Source organism: Mesoplodon bidens, assembly GCF_964165515.1.
Source record: "Mesoplodon bidens genome assembly, chromosome: 13".
NCBI lineage: Eukaryota > Metazoa > Chordata > Mammalia > Artiodactyla > Ziphiidae > Mesoplodon > Mesoplodon bidens.
In genome coordinates, this window is record NC_138169.1 from 52,134,099 (window position 1) to 52,161,724 (window position 27,626).

The window sequence follows — 27,626 nt, forward strand, 5'->3', positions numbered from 1 at the left end:
TGGAAGCTGGTCAGGTTGGCACCCTCTGTCTAGCATGTACCAGTTTTATTCAGCATAAACCGTATTGCTTGTATAAACAATTAAGGCACAATAAAATACTCTTATCACTTAGGAAATGGTGGGCCTGCTCCCCAAATCCAGTTTCCCAAAATGCCATCCAAGGGCCAGTCTTGTAAGTAGGCTCTTCTAAGGAGAGCAGTCTCAAGCCTGCTACGTTAACTCTCTTCTGTATCTGGGTATGTGTCGGCCACCATTCAGACTTGGAATTTTTAATCTGTTTTTAACTTTTCTTATGTCTAGTCTCTTTACTGGCTTTTTGTTGATCATTAGATCACTTAGAGATTAATGGAAATGTGGTGTACTACACACCTACTTTTGCCAAATGGAACCATTTCAATTTCTTGTAGGCTAGAGCACCTAATCTTTCCTCTTGATCCTTATCACTGTTTTGTTTTTTGTTTTTTTTTTCTTTCTGGATTTGCTTTGCTCATTTCTTCAAGAGTATGGTCTCAAAGTTGCATCAGAACCTTTAACCACAGATTTCTTTCTCCCCCAAAGCTCCAGGCTAGTATTGCATGAATGCCTCTCAATATGCTTCTTGAGACATAGAAACCTTAGAATTTAACTGCAGCATCTTAGAGAAGCCCTTGTGTCTATCATAGATATAAACTGTAGCCAGTATATGAGCAGACTGAGAAATATAAATTGGGCCTTTAAATCAGGTCTAAATCAATGTCAACTCATACTTCCAAGTGATTTAAGAATTTAAGTATAAAGAAACCTTTCTATTCTTCAGGTGGAATCATAGTTAAAAGCATTTGGGTAAAGACAATAGGAAAGAAATATGGAAGTGATATAATTGTGGGAGTCCACAGAATAGGAAGTAGATGATTCTGCCCTAAAAAAAAGTAAAGGTTGGCATAGAAATAAGATAGCAACAGGGGCTCCAAATATATAATATTGGGTATATGCTAGAACACTCACTGTTGTCAATTTGGAATATGTAATGATGTTTGACTGGGCTAAATGAAGGGAAGGAGGTAGTGAGAAGTACTATTATTTTGAGTTAATTCCAACTAACAAGGAAAACCTAATTGGTGAGGAACAAGTGATAGGAACTTTTCAGAGAAAGTGACCATTTCATTTTAGAATTCATATTAGTAAAATAACAACTGGGAATAGTAGCTGTTCCTATCAACCAGAGGGATAAAATTTATAATTCTTGGGGCATTAGGTAGAGTATTCCCATTAAATCATGTCTTATGGATCATAGACCTAAATGTTGTTAAAAAACAAAATTCAACCAATTAAATTTTAAGAATCTTATTGGCTTTATTCAACAATTCATGAATTGGGCAGCATCCCTTCTAGTAAATAGAAAGGAGCTCTGAGGAGCTATACAACATGGAAGACTCTTATAGGCAGAAGGGAGCAGGACAAGAAAGTTACTAGTAAAGAGTGCATTGTTTCAGGCGAGGTCACCATCCTTTGGGGGAGGGCAGGGATCTATCAGGTGCATTACCTCACAGATAATTTTTTTTTATAAATTTTATTTATTTATTTATTTATTTTGGCTGCGTTCGGTCTTCACTGCTGCATGCAGGCTTTCTCTAGTTGTGGTGAGCGGGGGCTACTCTTCGTTGCAGCGCTCAGGCTTCTCGTTGTGGTGGCTTCTCTTGTTGCGGAGCACGGTCTCTAGGTGCATGGGCTTCAGTAGTTGTGGCTCTCGGGCTCAGTAGTTGTGACGCACGGGCTTAGTTGCTCTGCAGCATGTGGGATCTTCCCAGACTAGGACTCGAACCCATGTCCCCTGCATTGGTGGATTCTTAACCACCGTGCCACCAGGGAAGTCCCCTCACAGGTAATTTTGGATTGACTGGATTAAGAGTCCTCTCCTGGGAAAGGTTGAAACTTTAAAAGTTAGGTATTAAGTCTCAGTTTGGTGACCTGGGTTTTGGACAAGTGACTTCATTTTGAGCCGGTTGTCTCCTTTTTAACAATGAAAACCTAAAACTATAAAACTCCCCCCCCAAAAAAAAAACAGGAGAAAATCTTTGCAATCAGTTATAAATTTATTAGCTGCAACACCAGAAGCTCAATCCATAAAAGAACCAATTGAGATTGGACTTCATCAAAATGTAAAACTTCTGTTTTTCCAAAGACCCTGTTAAAAGAATGAAAAGACAAGCCACAGGCTGAGAGAAAACATCTGGAATACAAATATTTGATAGGGACTTCCCTGGTGGTCCAGTGGATAAGACTCTGTGCTCCCAATGCAGGGTGCCAGGGTTCGATGCCTGGTCAGTGAACTAGATCCCGCATGCGTGCTGCAACTAAGAAGTCCACATGCCACAACTAAGAGTCCACATGCCACAACTAAGAAGTCTGCATGCACAACTAAGAAGTCTGCACGCCGGCTGCCCCGCAGCCCCAGGGCAGGGCGGCCTCACGACGCTGCCGGCTCTGGAGGGGCACCACCGGCGGAAGCCACGACCCTCCTGGGGACCGCGGGCCCGTTCCCTGAAATCTGAACCTCCAAGGCCACCTTTATTCACAAAAAGAAAGGATTTTTCCATGTGGAGGTCAAAGTGTCAGACGAGTTCCCAGGCTGCTATCTGCTAAGGAAGAGCATGTGTCACCCATACCTGCCACTGGAATTTCTCCCCGGGCAGAGGTAATACACGGGACCCAAGACATGGCAGTTACTAGTATGCTCTTCCCACAGTGCCTCTTAATACCATGTGGAATCCTACAAGGGAAATAAGCATGACAACTTTGGTTGAACTTGGTCTGGTCTCAGATTTACCTGATGGTCACCACTCACAGTTTCTGCAGAACCCAGCGATTTCTCCTTGAAGGAAAGTTTCCAGAAAAATCAGAGGGATAAATAAAGAATGCAGCTGATTCCCACCTTGTGCTAATGCCCAAGAGGGTGATGAAAACAATTATTGTTTTACTCTGATGCTCTTGTAAAATAAAGATCTTCAAGAAGATTTTTAAAAAGAACTTTTTGACAAATACAAGTTTTGGATAACTGGGGCAATGCTGGCCTCGTGAGATGAGTTCGGAAGTGTTCCTTCCTCTGAAATTTTTGGAGTAGTTTGACAGGGGTGGGTGTTGGCTCTTCTCAGAGTGCTTGGTGGATTTCACCTGTGGGGCCGTCTGTTCCTGGACCTCTGGTTGTTAGGAGTTTTTAAATTACTGTTTTAATTTCATTACTGGTAATTGGTCTGTTCATATATTGTGTTTCTTCTTGGTTCACCTTGGGAGATTGTGCCTCTCTGGGAGTTTGTCTGTTTCTTCTACATTGTTCATTTTGTTGGCATGTAGTTGTTTGTAGTAGTCTCTATATCATCTCACACCTGTCAGAATACCTATAATCAAAAAGAACACAAATAACGAATGTTGGTGAGGATGTGGAGAAAAGGGAACCCTCCTACACTGTTGGTGGGAATGTAAATTGGTGCAGCCACTGTGGAATATATGAAGGTCTCTCAAAAATCTAAAAATAGAACTGCTATATGACCCAGTGACTCCATTCCTTGGTATATACCCAAATAAACAAAAACACTAATTCAAAAAGATACATGCACCCAACTGTTCATAGCAGCATTATTTACAATTGCCAAGACATGGAAGCAACCCAAGTGTCCATCAACAGTTGAATGGATAAAGAAGTTCTGGTATATATGCACAATACGATATTACTCAGCCATAAAAAAGAATGAAACTTTACCATTTTCAGCAACATGGATGGACTGGAGGGCATTATGCTAAGTGAAATAATTCAAACAGAGTAAGACAAATACTGTATGATACCACTTATATGTGGAATCTAAAGTATACAGTGAAGTAGTGAATAAAACAAGTAGAAGTAGACTCACAGATATTGACAAGAACTTTGAGAAATAAATGCTTGTTTAAGCCAAAAGAGAAATAAAAAGAATATTATAACTGAAATAAGGTAGACATAAATAAAAAGATGATCCTACTTACATGTGCAATTTTTTAAAGTCAAATACATAGAAGCAGAGAATAGAGCAGTGGTTACCATGGGTGGGGAGGTAGGGAAACAGGGAGATGCTGGACGAAGGGCACAAAGTTGCAGTTATGTAAGATGAATGTCTGGAGAGCTAATGTACAGCACGATGACTGTGGTTAATAATGCTGTGTTGAATACCAGAAATTTGCTATGAGAGTAGATTTCAGGTTGTCTCATCACACACACACACACACACACAAATGGTAGCTGTGTGAGAAGATATGAAAATTAACTTGACTGTGTCAGTCATTAAACTATACATATAAAATAATCATGCTTTACATCTTAAATATATGTATGTTTATTTTAAAAAAAAAACGCCTTTACATGAAAAAAAAAAAAAAAGGTGTATAGAGTTTAGGCCCACTGCAAAGTTAGAGAGAACAGTCTCCAAGATTGCCCTCACTTCTGACACCAACTGCAAGTTCAGTGGATTCCCCAAATCATTCTCAGGTTTGACAATTCACTGGAAAGACTACAGAAATAACTGAAAGCTGTTAAAAAGCATGGTTATAATTTTATTACATGTTTTATTACAAGGAAAGGATACAGATTCAAATCAGCCAAGAGAGTAAGCATCTAGGACAGAATCCAGAAGATTTACCAACTATGGGGCTCCCATTGCCTTCACTCCATAGAATCATAGATGTGTTACTCTCCCAGCAGTGATGAATGACAATTTCCAACTCATTCTATGAGGCCGCACTACTCTAATACTAAAACCAAGCAACAACTTTATAAGAAAAGAAAAATACAGACCAATATCTCATAAACATATGCAAAAATATTCAACAAAATATTGTTGAATCAAATTCAACAATTAATAAAAATTGTACATCATGGTCAAGTGGGATTTATTTCAAGTAGCCAAGGTTGGTTCAATGTTCAAACATCAATTAATGTAATGCATCATGTCAACAGGTTGCAGAATAAAAATCATGATTATATCAACTGATGTAGAAAAAGCATTTGACAGAATGCAACATCACTGTATTATAAAAATGTTAGCAAACTAGTAATAGAGGATAACTTTCTCATTTTGCTAAAGAACATCTACAAACATTGACAACACCAAATACTGGTGAGGAAGTGAAGCTATAGGAACTCTTATTCATTGGTGGTGGGAATGCAAAATGGCACAGCCACCTTGAAAGACAGCTTGGTAGTTTAAAAAAAAAATGAAATATACTCTTAACCATATGATCCAGCAGTCATGCTCCAAAGTATTTACTCAAGTGAGCTGAAAACATGTCCACATAAAAACCCTCACATAAATGTTCATAAATGTTTTACTCAGAATTTGTAAAACTTAAAATTAACTAAGATGTTCTTCAAAGGGTGAATGGATAAGTAAATTGTGGTGCATCCAGAGCATGTTAATAGGCAATAAAAAGAAACAAGCTATCAAGACACAAAAGGCATGGAGGAACATAAAAAGCATATTGCTTAGTAAAAGAAGTCAGTCAGTAAATGCTACATAGTATATAATCCCACCCATATGACATTCTGGAAAAGATAAACCTTAGAGATAGTAAAAAGATTACTAGTAAAGAGATCACTCTTTGTTAGGAGTTCAGGGAAGGAATTAATAGGTAGCAGGGGTGATTTTTACCATGGTGAACTATTCTTTATGATGCTGTGATGGTGGATAACTGTCATTATATATTTGTCAAAACCATAGAACTTTCAATATAACAGAGTGAACCATAACGTAAACTATGCAGTTTAATTATTAACAATGTATTAACATTAGTTCAGCTACGGTAACAAATGCACCATAGTAATGTAACATGTTAATAACAGTAGAAACTGAGGTTGTGAGAAAGGAGGTATATGGTAACTCTGTACTCTCTGCTGAACTTAAACTTCTCTAAAAAATAAAGTATATCATTTTTTATTTTAAAAAAAAAAAGTCTGCATGCCTCAACTAAGATCCTGCATGCCGCAGCGAAGATCCCACATGCCACAACTAAGACCTGGAGCAGCCTAAATAAATAAATAAATATTTTTAAAAGTATGTTTGATAAAAATTAATCCAGAATACGTAAAGAACTCATAAAACACAGTAACAAGGAAACAAACTACTGAATTAAAACAATGAGAAAAATATTTGGACAGATACCTCATGAAAGAAGATGTACAGATGGCAAATAAGCACCTTGAAAAGATGCTCAATTTCATTAGTAATTAGGGAAATGAACATAAAAATCATAATAACATACCACTACACACCTATTCAACATTTGGCTATTGGTCAAAATGTTAAAATCTTGACCTGTCAAACAAAGATGTGGAGGAACTGTAACTCTCATGCACTGCTGATAGGAATGTAAAATTGTAAAACTTTACAAAAGTTTATTTAAGAAAGTGCCAAAGATACACTTACTGTATGCTCCATCCATTTTACTAGGTATTAATCCAGAAGAAGTAAAAGCATATATCCACTCACTAATTTTCACAGCTTTTTTTTTTTTTTTTTTTTTTTTGCGGTACGCGGGCCTCTCACTGTTGTGTCCTCTCCCGTTGCGGAGCACAGGTTCCGGACCCATAGGCTCAGCGGCCATGGCTCACGGGCCTAGCCGCTCCGCGGCATGTGGGATCTTCCCGGACCGGAGCACGAACCCGTGTCCCCTGCATCTGCAGGCGGACTCTCAACCACTGCGCCACCAGGGAAGCCCCCACAGCTTTATTTTTGATAGCCCCAAACTTGAAACATCCTAGTTGTCATTAGCAGATACACTGATAAATTATGGTATACTTATATAATGGAATACTACTTGGCAATGAGAGGGAACTACTGATACACGTAACAAGGATAGATGTCAAAGTAGTTAAGCTAAGTTAGAGAATCCAGACTTAAAAGATTACATACTATAATTCCATTAATATAAAACACTAGGAAAATCAAAATAATCTCTAATGGCAGGAAGTAGATCAGTGCTTGTCTGGTTGGGCAGATGCAGGAGTAGGGGAGTAAGTGGAAAGGATTACAAAGGGACACAGGCAACAGGAACCTACTGTACAGCACAGGGAACTCTACTCAATATTCTGTAATAACCTATATGGGAAAAGAATCTGAAAGAGAATGGATATACGTATATGGTATAGATGAATCACTTTGCTATACACTGAAACTAACACAACTGTAAATAAATTGTACTCCAATATAAAATAAAAATTAAATTTAAAAAAAGGGACACAACGAGACTTCTGGAGGTGATGGATATGTTCATTATCTTGATTATGATGATGGTTCCTGGGTATGTACATATACCAAAACTTATTAGTTTGTACAATTTAGATATGTGCAGGTTATTACATGTCAATTATACCTCAATAAAGCAGCTTTTCAGAAAACTGCATGGTCTTCCTTTAACATTCTAGTTGCCTGGCCTCATTGGGATCAGAACAAATTCTCCAGCCCTGTTTCAGCTTTATCTTTTCCCTTGTAATATACTTAACAGTTCATGATATATTTTGTACTCAAAATAAACTTGTAAGCAGTTAGTATAGCCACTGTCCTAACAAACTATATATTCCTGACAAAGTAGAAATGTTCCCATTTGAATTTCTTTTTAATGACACATTACACAGGCTTTAAATGTCAGTCTTTGTATTTTCAAACGTGCAAAAACTAAAATGAAGTTTACATATAAGAGCAATCGATTCCTATAGCAAAAGGCTGAATATCAGTTTCTGAAAATAAATTTTATATGAATCTTTTCTCCAAATAATTTGAGTTTTAAATGTCTTTAACTGTGACATCTATTTTTTAATTTTTTATTTTTTATTGGAGTATAATTGCTTTACAATGTTGTGTTAGTTTCTGCTGTACAATGAAGTGAATCAGCTATATGTATATGTATATCCCCTCCCTCTTGGACCTCCCTCCCACCCCCCACCCCCCCGCCATCACACCCATCTAGATCGTCGCAGAGCACCGAGCTGAGCTCCCTGTGCTATACAGCAGGTTCCCATTAGCTATCTATTTTACACATGGCAGTGTATTTATGTCAAACCTAATCTCCCAGTTCGTCCCACCTTCCCCTTCCCCCCCGTGTCCACATGTCCATCCTCTATGTCTGAGTCTCTATTCCTGCCCTGCCAATAGGTTCATCTGTACCATTTTTCTAGATTCCACAAATAAGCATTAATATACGATATTTGTTTTTCTCTTTCTGGCTTACGTCACTGTATGCCAGTCTGTATGACAGACTCTAGGTCCATCCACATCTCTACAAACGTCCCCATTTCGTTCCTTTTTATGACTATTATACCATTGTATATATTTACCACATCTTCTTTGTCCATTCATCTGTCGTTGGACATTTAGGTTGTTTCCATGTCCTGGCTATTGTAAATAGTGCTGCAATAAACATTGGGGTACGTGTGTCCTCTTGAATTATGGTTTTCTCAGGGTATATGCCCAGTAGTGGGATTGCTGGGTCATATGGTAGTTCTATTTTTAGTTTTATAAGGAACCTCCATACTGTTCTCCATAGTGGCTGAATCAGTTTACATTCCCACCAAAAATGCAAGAGGGTTCCCTTTTCCCCACACCCTCTCCAGCATTTATTGTTTGTTGATTTTTTGATGGTGGTCATTCTGACCAGTGTGAGGTGACACCTCATTGTAGTTTTTTATTATTATTTATTTAATTATTTAATTATTTATTAACATCTTTATTGGAGTATAATTGCTTTACAATGGTGTGTTAGTTTCTACTTTACAACTAAGTGAATCAGTTATACATATACATATGTTCCCATATCTCTTCCCTCTTGTGTCTCCCTCCTCTTCCCTCTTGTGTCTCCCTCCCTCCCACCCTCCCTATCCCACCCCTCTAGGTGGTCACAAACGACCTAGCTGATCTCCCTGTGCCATGTGGCTGCTTCCCACTAGCTATCCACCCTACGTTTGGTAGTGTATATATGTCCATGCCACTCTCTCACTTTGTCACAGCTTACCCTTCCCCCTCCCCATATCCTCAAGTCCATTCTCAAGTAAGTCTCTGTCTTTATACCCGTCCTACCCCTAGGCTCTTCATGACATTTTTTTTTTCTTAGATTCCATATATATGTGTTACCATACGGTATTTGTTTTTCTCCTTCTGACTTACTTCACTCTGTATGACAGACTCCAGGTCCATCCATCTCACTACAAATAAGTCAGTTTTGTTTCTTTTTATGGCTGAGTAATATTCCATTGTATATATGTGCCACATCTTCTTTATCCATTCATCTGTTGATGGACACTTAGGTTGCTTCCATGTCCTGGCTATTGTAAACAGAGCTGCAATGAACATTTTGGTACATGACTCTTTTTGAATTATGGTTTTCTCAGGATATATGCCCAGTAGTGGGGTTGCTGGGTCATATGGTAGTTCTATTTTTAGTTTTTTAAGGAACCTCCATACTGTTCTCCATAGTGGCTGTATCAATTTACATTCCCACCAACAGTGCAAGAGGGTTCCCTTTTCTCCACACCCTCTCCAGCATTTATTGTTTGTAGATATTTTGATGATGGCCATCTGACCAGTGTGAGATGATATCTCATTGTAGTTTTGATTTGCATTTCTCTAATAATTAGTGATGTTGAGCAGTTTCTCATATGCCTCTTGGCCATCTGTATGTCTTCTTTGGTGGAATGTCTATTTAGGTCTTCTGCCCATTTTTAAATTGGGTTGTTTGTTTTTTTTGATATTGAGCTCCATGAGCTGTTTGTATATTTTGGAGATTAATCCTTTGTCCGTTGCTTCATCTGCAAATATTTTCTCCCATTCTGAGGGCTGTCTTTTCATCTTGTTTATGGTTTCCTTTGCTGTGCAAAAGCTTTTAAATTTAATTAGGTCCCTTTTTTTTTTTCATTACCCTAGGAGGTGGGTCAAAAAAGATCTTGCTCTGGTTTTTGTCAAAGAATGTTTTTCCTGTGCTTTCCTCTAAGAGTTTTGGAGTGTCCAGTCTTACATTTAGGTCTTTAATCCATTTTGAGTTTATTTTTGCATATGGTGTTAGGTGGTGTTCTAATTTTCATTCTTTTACATGTAGCTGTCCAGTTTTCCCAGCACCACTTATTGAAGAGGCTGTCTTTTCTCCATTGTATGTTCTTGCCTCCTTTTTCATAAATTAGGTCACCATATGTGCATGGGTTTATCTCTGGGCTTTCTATCCTGTACCATTCATCTATGTTTGTTTTTGTGCCATACCATACTGTCTTGATTACGGTAGCTTTGTAGTATAGTTTGAAGTTGGGGAGCCTGATTCCTCCAACTCTGTTTTTCTCTTTCGGTATTGCTTTGGCTATTCAGGGACTTTTGTGTTTCCATACAAGTTGTAAATTTTTTTGTTCTAAGTCTGTGAGGAATGCCATTGGTAATTTGATGGAGATTGCATTGAATCTGTAGATTGCTCTGGGTAGTATAGTCATTTTCACAATATTGATTCTTCCAATCCAAGAACATGGTATATTTCTCCATTTGTTTATGTCATCTTTGATTTCTTTCATCAGTGTTTTATAGTTTTCTGAGTACAAGGCTTTTGCCTGCTTCGGTAGGTTTATTCCTAGGTATTTTATTCTTTTTGTTGCAATGGTAAGTGGGGTTGTTTCCTTAATTTCTCATTCTGATTTTTCATTGTTAGTGTATAGGAATGCAAGAGATTTTAGTGCATTAATTTTGTATCCTGCAACCTTACCAATTCATTGATTAGTTCTAGTAGTTTTCTGTGGCATCTTTAGGATTTTCTATGTATAGTATCATGTCATCTGCAAACAGTGGCAGTTTTACTTCTTCTTTTCTAATTTTTATTCCTTTTACTTCTTTTTCTTCTCTGATTGCCATGGCTAGGACTTCCAAAATTATGTTGAATAAGAGTGGCGAGAGTGGGCATCCTTGTCTTGTTCCTGATCTTAGAGGAAGTGCTTTCAGCTTTTCACTGTTGAATATGATGTTAGTTGTAGGTTTGTCTTATATAGGCTTTATTATGTTGAGGTATGTTCCATCTCTGCCCACTTTCTGGAGGCCCTCCACACCTCCCCTGATCCTCTGGTCCCGGAGAGCCCCTCCCTGTCTGCCATTCCTCTTCTCCCCCCATCTCCCTCCTGCACCCCTAGGACCTGTGTTTCCCGGTGGGGGCCCCCAGAGAACAGAGGACCAGGCCCGGACTGTGACATCTTTATATAAGTGAATATAGATTGAAGAAGTAGGTATAAAACCTGAAATTTCCATGATTCAATTCTTTTTTACCATGAATGTTATCATGGTATAGCTAGGTATTGTGCACACTTCATTGTTTACTCTGCAATAAATTACTTCCCTCCTGACCAATAAATAGACAACCATCACCATGAGTTAGAAATGTTAGGCATTTGGCTATACCCTGGAATATAGTTCATGGCTTTTAAATATTGTGTGGGTGTGAAAGACTTTGAGTGACCACTGGATAAGCTACAGCATTCTACTTCCTTAAGCCATATTTGGAGATGTTTACTTATAACTATAGTCTTGCTCTAGGGCTTGCTATTTGGTGGACAAGATATTTTTCTGCTCATTCCTCAAGGATTCTTTCTGAATGCCAGTTAAGAGCATGAACTTTGGATCCAGAATGCTCGGGTTTCTATATATTAAACTCTACCACCTTGGCAAGTTACTTAACATCAGTAAGCCTCAATTCCCTCATCTGCAAGATGGGGAAAATGTAATGACTATAGCTCATAGATTATCTTTCAGGATTGAAAAGTTAATAAATGCAAGTAGAACTGTACCTTGCATGCAGTAAGTAATATATAACTTAGCTTCCCAGTTGGTATCATCGTTTATTGTTATAACTGATTTTATTGTGATTGTGGAGTAGGTTCTGGTGGAAACCAAAAATATCATGTGGTTGGGAATGACCTTATGTTTAGTTATTCATCTTTTGTACTTATGACATTCAGTCAGAATTTTTATGTCAATTTAGGGATTATCACACCTGGTTTTCATTTCTTTTCGTCCTGAGGTACTGTATTCATCAGAATTGAGCGCTTTAAGAATAAAATTGATATTGATGAATAAAGGGTTTTTTTTAATCTTCTAGGAATAAAATTTTTGTAACCACCAGTATTCATTTGGTTTAAACCACAAGGAAAAATTGTGCTTTATAAAATGGATTACTATGTTCAACTGTTATTTGAGTTCCTCAGAATTACTGCCTAAGCTTAGATCTGTGGTCCATCTAGACTAGCATTTGCTCTTGGATAGGTTCTCAAGGAGAGAACATGGGTAAATCTACAAGAACTAACAGAAGCCCCACCCAAATTTTTTAAAAATTTTTTTCTGCTTTCCTTTTCATTCCAGCATGGCCTTTTGGTTTCTTTAAATTATTTAGGAGAGAGGTTCTGTCCCAGGAACTCCAGAAATAGCTGGGGAGATTAGTATTAGATTAGATTGTGAACATGAGCCAGGAAAAACAGAAAATGTTTAAAGATAGTTTGTTGTTAGTATATTACTTTTTAAGGTTGTTTATTGTTTCTTTGTTATTGTTAAGCTAATATATTCTGGCCTTAGAATATTCAAGCAATTCAAAAATATACGGTATATTAATTCCAAGTCCTCTGTATTCTCCTTCCTCAGCAATAACTTGTTAACTTTGTATATTACTCCAGTTTTTTTTCTAAGCAGATCTAATACTAATTTTTAGGAAAGTAGGTTAATACTATACATATAATTTTTACAACTTTATTTTCTTACTTAATAATATGTATCCTATACTTTCCAGGGGATTACATGTATGTATTAATGGCATCCTTTTTTTTTTTTTTTTTTTTTTTTTTCTTCAGTATGCGGGCCTCTCACTGTTGTGGCCTCTCCGTTGTGGAGCACAGGCTCCGGATGCGCAGGCTCAGCGGCCATGGCTCACGGGCCCAGCCGCTCCGCGGCATGTGGGACCTTCCCGGACCGGGGCACAAACCCGTGTCCCCTGCATCGGCAGGTGGACTCTCAACCACTGCGCCACCAGGGAAGCCCATGGCATCCTTTTTAATGCTCATTCAGCATTTTAGTGTGCGGATATATCAGTTTATTTATTCAATCCCTTATTGATACATGTTTGGGTTATTTGTAATTTTCTATTACAAAATATACTGCAGTGAATATCCGTGTACACATAATTTTGAATGTGTTTACAAGTTCTTTTCCCTAAAGTGGAAATGTGTGCTCAAAGAATAAAAAAAAATTTTAATGGTAGATACTGACAACTTAGAGGTGCTTGTTGAGAGAAAAAAGTAACTCATAACATTAATAGTAGATACTGACAGTGGGAATGGCAGGCTTTGCTTTGCTCTCACTTGAGTTAGCTCCTTGTGTAAACAGTTAATAGTGATTTCTAGGACTTAAAAAAATTAACAGTTTCCCTGACTCCTCATTCATATTTGTTCTTTCCATTTATTCATTGGTCCTTAGAATTAGATAGGGAAGGGGATGCATGGAGGTGGAAGGAAGTATGGATACTGACTTTCTCATTTTTACAGAGATACAATCTAAAGTAATGGATCAAGTAGAGATTATAATTATTATTCAATGTTAGTAAGGTAATGTACAGAAGAACTAAAGATAAAAACACGGCTAACAAAAACTTTAAAGGATGTAGTGTAAATGAGCTAAATTTTATATCTTTCATAGGGAGGAAAATACTGGATTTTACTTAACAAATCTGTAACTGTAATTACAGAAGAAATAGAGGTCTAAACATATAATTTAAAGTTTCGGAGGTAACACTGAATAACTAAAGTCAGAAATAGAGAAGAAAGTTTACCTCTGAGGAGTGAGATTGGTAGTAGGGAACGGAGATGTTTTTATTTTTATTTCCTCCTTTAACTGTTGGTCTTTCTAGTTCTGTGTTTATTGATTACTTTCCAAATAATATAGAAAATAGATTTAAAAAGGAAAGCTGAAGCTATAACTCCATGATGGGATAATTAAGACAATTGTGGGAAACAACAATATCAACATCAAATCAGTCAGTGGGACAAAAATAGAGTTAAGGGTGTTATATAGTTTATGAGTCCATTTATAAACTTTCCATATCAAGAAAGTTTATGCCATATAGTAGTTTATAAGAAATAAACCTAGTTAGTTTGAGTTATAGAATTCAACTCATGACAATACATGGATACACTCATTCATTTGACAGACATTCATGAGTGAAGTAAATTCATACTGTTATTTTTCTATGCCTGTCCCTGATGTGCTTTAAGATGTTGTATAGGAAAGCTCACAGTGGGTTTCTGTTGAGTGAACTCTTAAAAACTCCTCTCCTCCTAAAACTTAATGTCTCCTTAAAGAGATTTTCAATCAGTCTTTCTCTTTTCAGCCTCATTTCTTCTCTCATTTTTGGTAAAACCCAGTGTTTCCCATTCCTGAGCTACTACCAGTCAGCCTGCTTCTGAGTGAGCTTTCTGCTTTGTTCATGCTAAATCAGTTACTGATTCATCCACCTGCTTTCTAACATCCAAAGTTTTGTTGGTATCTTTTCCAATTTTTTTCTCAGTATGTCTATACCTTTTTATATTCCTTTCCTGCCATTCCTCTACTATTCAATCCACCAACTTTAATCTAAGGTCTAGTTTTATTTTTACAAGTGTCAAATAAAGAACCATTCCAGTACAGAAGAATCACTGATACATTAGTAAAGCAACAACATGAAGTGACTGCTCTTAAAATGAGAAGTGCATAATGATGAAACTGCTTTGTTGATATGTTCTGACCTAGATCTCTAACAAGAGAATCATTCTTTTGTCAGAGGATTGGATTTGGCAAAAACTTTAGTTAAATACACCTTTCTCCTACTTCTCCTTTTTTGGAATGAAGGAAAGTTCTAGTGGTTTTCAATGCAAGAAAAGTTGCATCTTTCTGGTTTCTCTTGAAGAACTCAAAGTAAAATGTGTGATTTCTACAGAGGGCAGAAGAATTCCTTATTGTTTGGGGAGATGCTGGGTGATGGTGATAATAATAATTACTATTATTTATTGATTGCTTCTGTGTGCAGTTTGTTTTACAAACAGTGTCTTTTATTAATCCTCAAACTGCCATAAGTAGTTATTATTTACTCCTTTTAACAAAGGATGAAATAACTTTTCTAAGGTTAAGTGACTTGCCCAAGGTTACACAGTGAGTGTTGGGCACATTATCAAATGACTCTAAAATCCATTCTTTTCCCACTTTTCCACCTTGTTAGACTCATACTATTTTAATAACAGCAACAATGATAGCTGATAGTTATCTAGCACATACTCTCTACTAGATACTCTAGCACATACTCTCTACTAGATACTATTACACATACTATTTTATCCTCTTTATATATATTGACATATTTAATTCTTATGCCTTAACCTTATGAGGTAAGCACCATCATTATCCTCTTCTGTGGAGGTCAGGGAGAGTAAGTAACTTGCTGAAGGTCAATTAGTATGGCTATAGTGATGTGGACCAGGATTCTAAGACAGTTGTTTGGTTGTTATTGGAGTAGATGAGAATGTTTATATTTGTTCCCATTGATTGCTGAGTCTGTTAAAAGGGCTCTAAACTTTAAAAACAGAAAGTAAATAAATACTTGGGTTCTTTTTTCTTTAAAGCTATGAGAAGGTAACATGAAACAATAAACATCTTGCCACAGCTTAAGGTTTCTAGTTAGTATACCAACCCTTACCAAGAAAAAGTAATTAAATAGTGGGGGAGCAGGAGAAAGGGGAGGTGTTTTTGTATTAGAGTTCTGGCATTAACATTTGCAGATTGAGAAAAGCTCAAGAATTTTCTCTGAAGTACCCTCTTTATCTAATCTTTAATGTTGTTTCTAATTCCAAGAGAGACTACAATATGTATTTCATCCATCCTTAACTATACCAAGAGGCTGAAGATAGCATGCATTATCTTGGCAGTGTTTTAGGAGAAAACTCCTATGTCTAGAATTAGACATTTCAATCTGTTAGAGCACTGCCTGTGTCTAACCTGGACATACACACTGGCTTTGCTTTCCTGTTATGTCTGTGACACTGTAAGACATTCATATAGGAGGAAGCCACTCTAGGGTTCCTAGATGATGCTTTGTCTTTGCAGTATTAAATGCCTTGCTTCTTATTAGGCTTGTCCCCTTCTCACCTCACTCCCTCTCCCAAAAAGTTGTTTTAAAAGGAAGAATAATAGAAGTATTTTGGTCTCTTTCTCCATAACCAGATTGACCCATTGACAGTCTGACTTTATTATTTCAGACACTTGGCTATGAAAAATTCCTTTTTCATTCTGATTATTGTTTTATTTTAACACTTTTGATTTAAGAATGAATGTATTTAATTTCTCTTTATTTTTTGTTATTATTAAGGTTTTGTGATTTGTGCAGCTAGTTCCTATGACTTTCATAGAAGCTTATACTTCTGTGACTCATAAAAGACATTTTAGAAAGTTTATACTCCTGCCTCGTTGAGGTAAGCCCCCTATAGCCTACCTTTCCTGCTGATTAGAACTAAAAACTCTGGACAAAATACAAAAGCAACTACATAAATAATCAAAAGCAGACAGTTGGTGCTGGGCAATTAATACCTGGAGGGGCAACTAGTTTGGGGTGAGTTTCCTAGTGTTTTATTTTGTTTTGTTTCTTTTTTCCCATGGCTTTGCCCCCAGTTATGGAGCTGGGCAACAGTGGCTCTGGTAATTAAAACTCTGATAGAAACCTCATTTTTCTATCCAGAGAAATCAAGAAAATGGGTCCTGCATTTAATAATATGGGGGGGGGATCTTTATGTTTTTTCTACCTTTCCCAGCTTTGCTCCTAAGACAGACCCAGTTGCAAGGCTGCAGCTATAGGAGAAGTGCTACAGGAGAAACTCTGTCTTTCCTGCCAGATAACCCAGAAAGGGGCATCTGTGATGAAGACTAAGGAGGACATCTTAGAAAAAAAAGAGAGCTGAGGAGGGTGTCCCCTCATTTTGTGTATAACCAGCACAAGTACTAGCTTGTGCATGTGTCAGACAAACCCACAGCAGCATACCACAGTCTTTGAGAACTGGCCTTCAGTTAGAACCACTCCTCAGAGGAGGTGAGGAAGAACTTGTGGTCTGAACCTAACTGTCCTGATTGCCTGTTAAAATAGACAAACAAATCCTCTAGCAGATTATAAAAGATCAAAGGACTGACAGCCAATACAGCATAATATTAAAATGTCCAGGGTATGATTCAAAATTATACTACCTACAAAAAAACCCAGGAAATTATAAACAATTATCAAAGGAAAAGACAGATGCCAAGCCCAGGGTCACCCAGATTTTGAAGTTATCAGGGGAAGACTTTGAAAGCTTTTATAGCAATTCTCCATGGCATAAATGTAAACACTTTAAATTAATTTCTCAGTAGAGAAATAGAAACTATTAAAAACAACCAAATGGAAATTTTGGAACCAAAAAAATACAGTATCTGAAATAAAAAATTCACTGGGTGGGCTTATCAACATAGTGGAGTGACAGAAAAAAAAAGTCAGTAAACTTAAAGATAGATCAATGGATATTTTTCAACTTTTAAAACAGAAAGAAAAAAGAAAGATTGGGGATAAAAATGAACAGAGCCTTAAAACCTAACTTATATCCAGAAGGAACAAAAAGATTACGTACAAAAAGCCGGAAAGAATAACCAATTCTTAAGGAAGAAGGCAGCCTCTGCCAAAAAAGAGTAAGTCTTTTATATAAGATGCAAATCAAGGTAAGCTTTCTTTTTAAAGTCTTGGGAGCCTTTGCAAGGATATGCTCAAGAATGTCAGTTTGCACAAAATTGTCTTGCAAATAAAGTACTGAAACATTTTCTGTCACAGAGAATGCTAGTTGCCTACCTATTATCTGTTCTTCCCTTATTCCTTCTTAAATGAATGCCAGTCTTACTGAGAGCAACAGTATCGCAGGATAAAACCCGCATTACCCAGCCTCTTTTGCAGATGGGGCGTCACTGGGATCCAGTTCTGGCCAGTGAGATGTAAGTAGAATTTGTGCCATGGGGTTTCTAAGAAACTCCCTTAAGTGGGCCCGGGGGTGGGGGTGGGGTGGGAGTGTAGCGGGCTCCACTATCTGCTACACTGGATTTTCTGCCTCTTTTCATCCTTTGTCCAGTCTCTTTTTCCCCTATGGCAGCAGTTCTCAACCAGGGATCATTTTGACCCCCAGGGGAAATTTGGCAATGTCTGGAGACATCTTTGGTTTTTACAACTGACAGTTGCTAGCAGCATCTAGTAGGTAGAGGTCGTGGCTATTGCTAAACATCCTACAGCCTACAGGGCAGTCTCCCACAACAAGGAATCATCTTGTCCAAATGTCAAGAGGCCAGATTGAGAAGCTTTGCTCTATGGAATGCTGACCTGATGTTGGAGATCGAATAGATCTCCATGTTGGAATAGATCGAATTATAGATAGATAGAATAGGTTGGAGAATAGAATAGATCGAATGATGGAGATTTTGTGAGTAGAAGGTGGCAAGTCCATGTCTGAACAAAAATAAAGAAGGAACTGAAGTCCTGATGACATTGCAACACTGCTGTAACAGCTGCAGACTGTGTTCTTCCAGAGGCTTCATTATAAGAAAAAGAAAACACCTAATTTATTTAAGTTAATGGATTTCTCTTTCCTTACTCATTTACTAACTGATAGAGTATGTATTTAGAAGTTGTTAGTCATAAAGATTAGGGCAGCTAAAATATAAATAGTAATGAAGAGGTCTTAGGTATTGAAAAGAATAAGGAAAAGCTTATCATGTTTATCTGGGCAAAGAGGCATTTGAAGAAAGTACACTTGGTGAAAGAGTACAAAATCTGAGAAAACATCAGAAATACTGGGTTACTGTCATAATTTTGCCTATTGTTGAAAGACTAAAGATATCTCGAAAGGAGTTGTACCATTTTGTGGGGTTTTTTAATGAGGAACTTTTCTGTTGTTACTATAACATATTTCGTTCTAGTGCCAGAATTTGGTCCCCTCAACTTCCACTAGATCTGTAGTTAGCTTGGATCACATAGGGACTTAACTACTTGAGGCTCCGTTGCCTGGGGTTGCAGATCCACTAAAGGGAAAGTGATGGAGGTTAAGCATCGTATATACTATGGAAGGTTAAGAGGTAATGTTGGTTGAGCTTTTGGGGATCCCTTTCTGATTATGGGGGCAACATCAAAGCTAAAACACCATGTCTAGCCTTGGAATTCAGTTAAAATAATGCTGTCATTTGAAATCATGCCACACTAAGATCTGAGGAACTAAAGCTGTTTGTTCTGACCAAAAAGAGGATAGAGGTATAGCAATAATTGATGGAAACAAAAAATGGAAAATTCAACATAAAAATTTCCCTAACCATGAAATTGCCTCATGTTCTCCAGAAAATGGTATTTCTTTGTTTTAAAAATGCTGGTTTGAAGCTGTTGCAGAGCGATGCCATATTTACCTAATTATAGGGACCCTTTAAATAGCCATTTGTGGAATACAAGAAACTTAGTGCACTTGTAAATTTATACCTGTGACAGCCTGATTCTCACTGCAGAATTCTAGGGGTGAAAAACACCCCCAAACCTTCTAATCCATTCCCTTACTATTGTGGGAAATTGTATATCAGTAAAAGATACAGATTTTACCCTAAAGGGTTTCAATCTAATGAAGCTATAACAGTAAACATATACTGGGTCTGTCCACTAACATCTCAAAATTAGTGTGACTAAAATTGAACTCTTGATTTCCCTTCCAAACCTGTAACTCTCTCATCTGCCTAGCTCGGTAAATGGCATTCCTATTCTTTCTGTTTCTCAGGAAAAATCTTTGAAGTCATAATTTACATTTTTCTTTCTCTCTCACCCCCAGAGCCAATCCATCACCAAATCCAGCCCATTCTAAACATATCCCAACTAATACCATTGCTTACCACCTTCACTGCTTCCACCCTAGTTCAGGTCCACGTTTTACCAGGATTACCTCCTAGATTTTTACCCAAGTGAAATGAAGACCTATATTCACATGAAAACCTATATGTGAGTATTTACAGTGGCTTTATTCATATTCCTTAAAAACTGGAAACAATCCACATGGCCCTACTCAGCAAAAAAAGGAACGGACTGTTAACATACACACTACACACCTGGATCTCCAATGCATTATGCTAAGTGAAAGAAGCGAGACTCAAAGTGTGAGTCCATTTATATGACATTCCTGAAGAGGAAAACTACAGAGACAGAAGCAAATCAAGAATTTTTAGGGCTGATTCCAAAGCATGAGGAGTTCTTTTGGTACGATGGAACTTTCTTGATTACTATGGTGCTTACCCGACTGTACTCATTTCTTAAAACTTGAAAAACCATAGACTTAAGGATGAATCTTATTGTACATAAATTGTATCTTAATTCAGAAAAAAAGAGTATTCATTGTTAGTAATAGCAAAAGACTTGTCAGTCAGAGTTCAGTGTGGGAAACAGAAACCATTCAAGATATTTTAAACAAGAGTGAATTTTATATACTAGGAATAAAAGCTTTGGAAGGGCCTAAGAAGCGATTTTATGTTGGACTTCGGTTGGTGACTTCAGAACAATATAGAACTAATATACTCAGGGCATAATGCTCTGAGGCCATCACTGGAGCTATGCTGGAATCCGGAACAAAGCATCTACTGCTGCTGCACTGGTCTCTGGACATCCAGGAAACCACAGAATAGATTCCCACCAGTGAGACCAAAGGGTTAGGAAGCCAGGTCAACAAGCCATTGGTGCTTCTGCTGCTGGCACACTGCTGCTTCTTATCCAAAAGACTGAAAAATGTTCCCTATTTTGTCAATGCTGGAGAGAATTCTCATGTTTTCAACATTGTCCTTGCCAGCAGAGACAAACAAAGAAGACCCCCAAAATCATGTGAAATAAGCAGAACCTAACTGACATCCAGAGCTCTGGCTAATAGAAGGGAGTCTGTAGTTTCCCACATTTTATAATTAAATGGAGGGTGGAGTAAGCCATGCATCAGTGGTCAGCACAATATCTAAGCTTCCATCAATAAGGGACTGTTTAATGAATTATGATATGTTATACAGTAGATGAAGGATTTACCCAGGTGGCAGGTATTCTGTAAGCTGGAGTATATAATTGCACTGTTGAGTCTTGGTTAATAAATTCTGGTGCTTTAAATATAGAACTCTTACATCTAATGTTACTGAAGTCAATATATTACAGTTTCTATAATCCTACTTTTAAATTTGTGTAGCAAACATTGCTATTTCTTTAAGATAGTTAAATAACTTCTCTTTTTCAAAATTAGTTTGAAAGATTACAGGACAAGTTAGGCTTCCTAATATTGAGAATGCCATACATAAATTTAGAAAACAAGAACTTTTCAAAATGGTAAATAATATAGAAGAGATCTTTAACAACTTTCTACATGAGGCAGATCAGCGACAGATAAAGGACTAAGTTTATATAGAATATGTAGTAGAACACAGCCTCATCTCTTGGCTGTGAAATGCAAATGTTGCCTTCCAAGTGGCATGTGGATCATCGTTCTCAGAGGAATGCCCTGATGGCATCCTCTCACATATCACCTACGACATAGCTGGTGTACATGCACACTCCTGTGTGTACGTACACCACCAGAATGGGTCTGAGTAGACTCACTGCAAACTTAAAGCTCCAGGGAGAAGTACTTTAGTTTGTGAACACAAGCCTGTTAAGTTCGGCCCTCTCTCACCCCCACAAAATAAAGTTCAAGTTAAAAAGTATCTTTAAATAAAAAATAAGCTATTTTATCTTAAAGTGTACGAGCAATGCGCTTAGAGTGAATTGCCTCAGAAACTAAATGGCCAGACTTCCTCTAACAGATTTTAATTATTTTTATAGTTTTTCCCAAATGAAGACTCACAATAGCCATTTTAAGTAAACTACAGCAATTCTTTCATCTTCATTGCAAGCTTCAGACCCTAAACAAAGCATGAAGCTGGGCAGTGCACAGTTTAATTTTCAGATTGGATTTTTCATTATGTTTTATGATAACTTTTTATTTTTATCAAGTTGCATCTCAGCCTTCTGTTTAGACTCCAGAAGATTTATGGCAAATGATCTGGGTGTTTATTTGGACAAACGTGCAATAAATCAGTCTACTGTTTCAATAAAAGGTTATAAATAGAACACATTATTCTGTTCAGTATTATGTTATCTTTAAAATTAAGCAGAACATTAGTGGTAGTGAAGCTAGTTTCAATCAATACATTCCTGTAATGAAACCTATTGTATAAGAAACTTCTTTTTAAGGAGGAAAAATGTCCTTAACACAACTACCAACTACCAACTTCTGACTCTAGAGATGGCATTTCACAGTTTCTAAAAATTATTTGGTAGGATTTCTTTGTGTTTGTTTTGGTGTTAAGATAGTTTCCTGGGGGCTTCCCTGGTGACGCAGTGGTTGAGAGTCCGCCTGCTGATGCAGGGGACACGGGTTCGTGCCCCGGTCCGGGAAGATCCCACATGCCGCGGAGCGGCTGGGCCCGCAGTGGTTGCTGAGCCTGCGCGTCCAGAGCCTGTGCTCCGCAACGGGAGAGGCCACAACAGTGAGAGGCCCGCGTACCGAAAAAAAAAAAAAAAAAAGTTTCCTGAAAGTTACCTTGCAGCAGTTAGTGCATAAATGTTCCTTAAATGCTTTTTTTTTTTTAATTGAAGAATTTAGTTGGCACTTGACCTGGCAGAGACCCACCCAGGTGTGTGTTTCAGTGAAATTGAGGTCAGAGCTGCTGTTGACACTCAGGAGTATAAGAATTGCCAATTTCTCTTCTGATCATATAGAATTTCTGGTTAAATTTATTAATGGAGTATAGATAGAGGATATAATTTTAATTTTTCAAAATTCATATAATAATGAGAATTTACTAGGAGTGAGCCCCGATTTAGATCCTCTATCACCCACTATACTCCCTATTAAAATTTTAGAATGACAGCTTTAAAATCAAAGGTGGCTAAAGTCTCAGGGTGGTACTTCAGTCTTAGGAGAACTTCACTGCACAGGGACTGGTGGGTTGTTTCTGTTGCTGTCTTCTGTTTAGATAACAAAGTGCCTTGAGAAAAGGCTGCTATTTAATAATGCAGTGGGAAATTAAAGACCTTTGAATGTTAAATTGTGTATATTTTCCAGTGGAAAATCTCTTAAAACATACTTTATGCTTTTGCTTGGTACACAGTATTGTCATCACATGGCAGTTTAAGGAATCTGGAGACTGGTTGGAAATCCAAGTTTACTCCTTTACTTCTGTCATTTTATATTTTTAATCTGAATATAAGAAATAGAGATTATCTTACTGTGGTTTTATTCTCATTAAATTGTTAAGAAGTTGTTGTTTTGGGAGATGAGAGTTATGTTAAGATGAAAAAATAATTAGGAAAATCTAAGCCATCATACATATTCTACTGGCTTAGGATAAAGTTTCCATAGTCCATCAGGCAAATAATTTGATCATGTTGCTGTACGACTTTAACAGTAAACAAGTGAGTTCTAATACATTCTTTGAATACCACTGCTAACATTGAAATGCAGATGGTTATCATATTTTTTCATACCAGTAGGAGTCTACTTAAAATCTGCGTTGGAGTGAAGCATAAGGTAGCAAGCAGTGCACTTGATTCTGGTTTTTATCTTAGTTCCACCTCAGAACTTTTAAATGCTACATTTCTGAAGGAAGGTTCGTTTTTGTGTTATGACTGTGAATGCCTGTGAACCACTGGGCTTAATTTGTTTACAGCTGACAGTGATTGTGTGTGGAGACTGTGGCAGCAGTTGGCAAGGAGCAACTGACCGTTTGGTTATCTCTGCATTGTCTTATTTTTCTTGTTTCCCCAACATTTTTTTTTTTACTTTTTTTTTTTTTTTTTTGCTGTACGCGGGCCTCTCACTATTGCGGCCTCTTCTGTTGCAGAGCACAGGCCCCGGACCCGCAGGCCCAGCGGCCATGGCTCACGGGACCAGCCGCTCTGCGGCATGTGGGATCCTCCCGGACCGGGGCACGAACCCGCGTCCCCTGCATCAGTAGGCGGACTCTCAACCACTGCGCCACCAGGGAAGCCCCCCCAACATTTTAACATCATCTATGTTTTGTGAGGTTATTTGTAGGGTTTTTTTTTTTTCCTAGTAGTTTTATCTGGTTTGGTATTAAGGTAATTCTGGCTTCACTAAATGAATTGGAAATTGTTTCTTCCTTTTTCTATTTTCTATCTTTGTGATATTATAATTTCTTTAATTGACATGGAGGTATTAAGATGTTCTGTTTTGTCTTCAGTCAGTTTTGGTAATTTCTGTCTTTTAAGGGATTTGTACATTTCATAAGTTGTCATATAAGTAGCATGAAGTTATTCATAATATTCCTTTTTCAACTTGATAATGTCTGTGGCATTGCATCTGTGTTCCCCTTTTTCATTTTTTATTTTGATGATTTGTATCTTTTTTTCTTAATCAATCTTATTGATTTTTTAACAAAACAGCTTTTATTAGATTTTCTCCATTGTTTGTTTTCTATATCATTTATTTCTGGCCTTATGTTAATTTTTCCTTCTGTTTATTTCTGTTTTAATTTGCATTTCTTTTTCTAACTTCCAAGATTGACATTTAGATCATTGGTTTGGGACTTTATTCTTTTCATTTAAAGTTACAAATTTACACATTTAAAGATTTAAAGTTATAAACATTTAATGTTATAAATTTCCCTCTGAGAACTCCTTTACCTGCATCCCACACTTTCTTATGTTGTGCTTTTTTTTTTTCAAAATATTTTCTAATTCCCTTTGTGGTTTCCTCTTTGAATGGTTTATAATCATTTATAAATTTTTCTTAATTTCAAATTTCTGCAGATTTCTCAGATAGCTTTCTGACATTTATTTCTAATTTAATTCCTCTGTGTCAGAAAATGGAGTCTCCACAATTTCAATATGTTGAAATTATTGCGACTTGTTTTATATCCTGTGATATGACCTATCTTGCTGAATATTTCATCCGCATGTAAAACTAACCTAATCTACAATTATTGGATGGAGTAGTCAATATATAGCAATAAGGTCAATGTTTTTATAGTATTTGTTCAGGTCTTCTGTATACTTACTGATTTGGGGTCTGTTTTTTTCTGTCATTAACTGAGAGCTTTGAAAGCTTCAAATATGATTATGGATTTATTTTTCTTTTTATTTCTATCTTTCCTTCACATATTTTCAATTTCAGTTATCAGATGCCTTTGCATTTAGGATTGTAATGTCTTCTTGGTGCATTAAGTTCTTTCATTTTGTAACATGCTTCTTTATCCCTGATAACATTACTTGTTCTGAAATACCTTGTATGATATTAATATAGCCACTCCAGCTTTCTTATAATTAGAATTTGTAGAGTATATTCTTTTCCATCCTTCTAGTTTTCCCTATCTTTGTCTTTATAATTAAAGTAGGGTTCTCATAGTTGGATTTGGCATGTACTTGGATTTGGTTTATAATCCTGTCTGACATCCCTGGCTTTTTATTGGAGTGTTAGTATCTTTTACACTTGATTAATTATCCAATATGGTTGGCTTTAAATCTACCATCTTGTAATTTATTTTCTATTTTTCACCAATTTTTCAGTTTTTCTTTAGTTTTTCCTGTCCTTTTTTAAAAATATTTATTGGAGTATTGTTGCTTTATAATGTATTAGTTTCTTCTGTACACCAAAGTGAATCAGCTGTATGTATACATATGTCCCCCCTTCTTTCCCATTTAGGTCACCACAGAGCACTGAGTAGATAGAGTTCCCTGTGCTATACAGTAGGTTCTCATTAGTTATCTATTTCATACATAGTAATGTATATATGTCAACAGTTTTAGCATTATCTCTACTTGGTGCTCATTTTTTTGTTTGTTTTTGTTTTCTTTTCTTTACTTTTTTGCCTCTTTGATCAGGTCTTTATTCAGAATTAACTGTCCGAAATGATCTGACCTTTATGGAATGCACAAATTTAAGTTTATGCAGCAGACTTCTTTTCTTCTGTGGTGGGTTTCTTTTCTGTGGGCTTCTTTTCAGCTGGTGGTTTTTTGGTCACTGCAGCCTTTTTCCCCATAAAAGTCTTCAGCAGCCTTCTTTCCTTTCTTCTCCACCACAGGCTTCTTGCCTGGAGCCCCTTCCTCATCTGATATGGCTGCTAACGCTGCTGCCGCCTTATCCATCCAGAATTTGTGATTCTTCTCCTAGAGAAGAGTTATGTCCATCCAGTGCATGGTCTTAGCATATGGGTTTAGCTTCAGCGTGATTCTCAGGTTTTTCAGTGGATTCTTCTTCTGGACTCACAGATGAATCTGCGTGGTGTTCTGAGGGCTCTTTGGATCTCTGGGCTTTTCAAGATTCTGCAAAGGTCTGTTTTGAGCATCTTGCACATGGGAAGGTTATAGTTGCTCTTGAAGGAGGCAGCTTCACGCCGAATGCCATACAGATCATCTTACTTGTGGAAAGTACTTCAGTCCAAATGCAGAAATGTCCCATGTGCTCATCAGGAGTAACTTGCAAGATGTTCAGTTTGCTTACACTAAGCAGAGTAATTCCAGGGATGTTTCTGAAGGCCTCAATGATACCATTGTCCTCATTATAGATGATGCAGGGTTCCCTACCCTGGATATGACACAGTTTCTCATTTTGCCTTTGCCAGCTCTCATTTGCTGTGAGCCATAGACCTTTTTGAAATCATTCCAGGCCTTAAATTACTTAAGAAGCAAAACAGCCTCCTTGTTCTTCTTGTAGCCTTCAGCTTTATATTCAGCCACCAAAGGAAGTTCAGGAACTTCCTCAATACAATGACTTTTAGACATAACCAGTGCTGATAAGTCCGAGGCATCCAGGGAAGAGCAGATGGCATATCACTTCTGTGTTGTGTTCACTCTGCGGTGCGAATGTTGCCAGGTTCTGGTTGGCGCAAACATGTGGCCCCCATGATACATATTTCCAAAGGCACCCTGGCCAGAACAGTCAGTCCAACTGCCTCGAACCCTGGAAACTTGAGCCAGAGCCTAGCCAGCACCCAAAGACTCAGCACTGGTTTGATGACCTGCTAATTCATTGACAGCATAGGGCTGTCTGCTGTGTTTGTGCAAGTTGGTGTGAACAGAGTTCACAATATCTGGTTGAGCAGGAGCCTTGAACACAGCAGGTAAAGTGACATTTATGCCAGATGACTCCTCCTTTTAAGAGAACACTGATATGAGTGGATGAGAACGTGCCATGGCAGCGAGAGGAGAAGACTACGCTCCTCTCAACCTGGCGGCTCCCATGGGAAAAGCTTGGGCTCATTTTCTTTGTTTTAGCTAAATTTTAAATATGAAAAAATATTGCTTATATTTCCATTTTCTGGAAGTCTTTATTCATTTGTTTCCAAGTTTCCATTTAGTATTATTTTATTTATACCTGAAGATATATGTTTGTTTATGGCCATACAGATTATCTGGTAATAAATTCTTCTATCTTTTGTTTGTGTGAAAATATCTATTTCACTTTCAATTTTAAAGGAAATTTTTATACAGTTCTGGCTTAGCAGTGTGTTTTTGTTTTCTATTTTTTTCTCTATGTATTT

The 27,626-nt window shown here is 37.3% G+C and overlaps 1 protein-coding gene and 1 pseudogene across 3 annotated transcripts in view; one reads left to right on the forward strand and one right to left on the reverse strand.

Annotated features, from left to right (window-relative positions):
• The window catches only part of KIAA1328, a 399,857-nt gene that overhangs the window by 183,627 nt on the left and 188,604 nt on the right, over nucleotides 1–27,626 (forward strand). The gene's annotated exons all lie outside the window — the stretch shown is intronic.
• On the reverse strand, nucleotides 25,710–27,294 carry LOC308626959 (large ribosomal subunit protein uL4-like; annotated as a pseudogene). The gene has a single exon. The product of its transcript is annotated as a large ribosomal subunit protein uL4-like (transcript).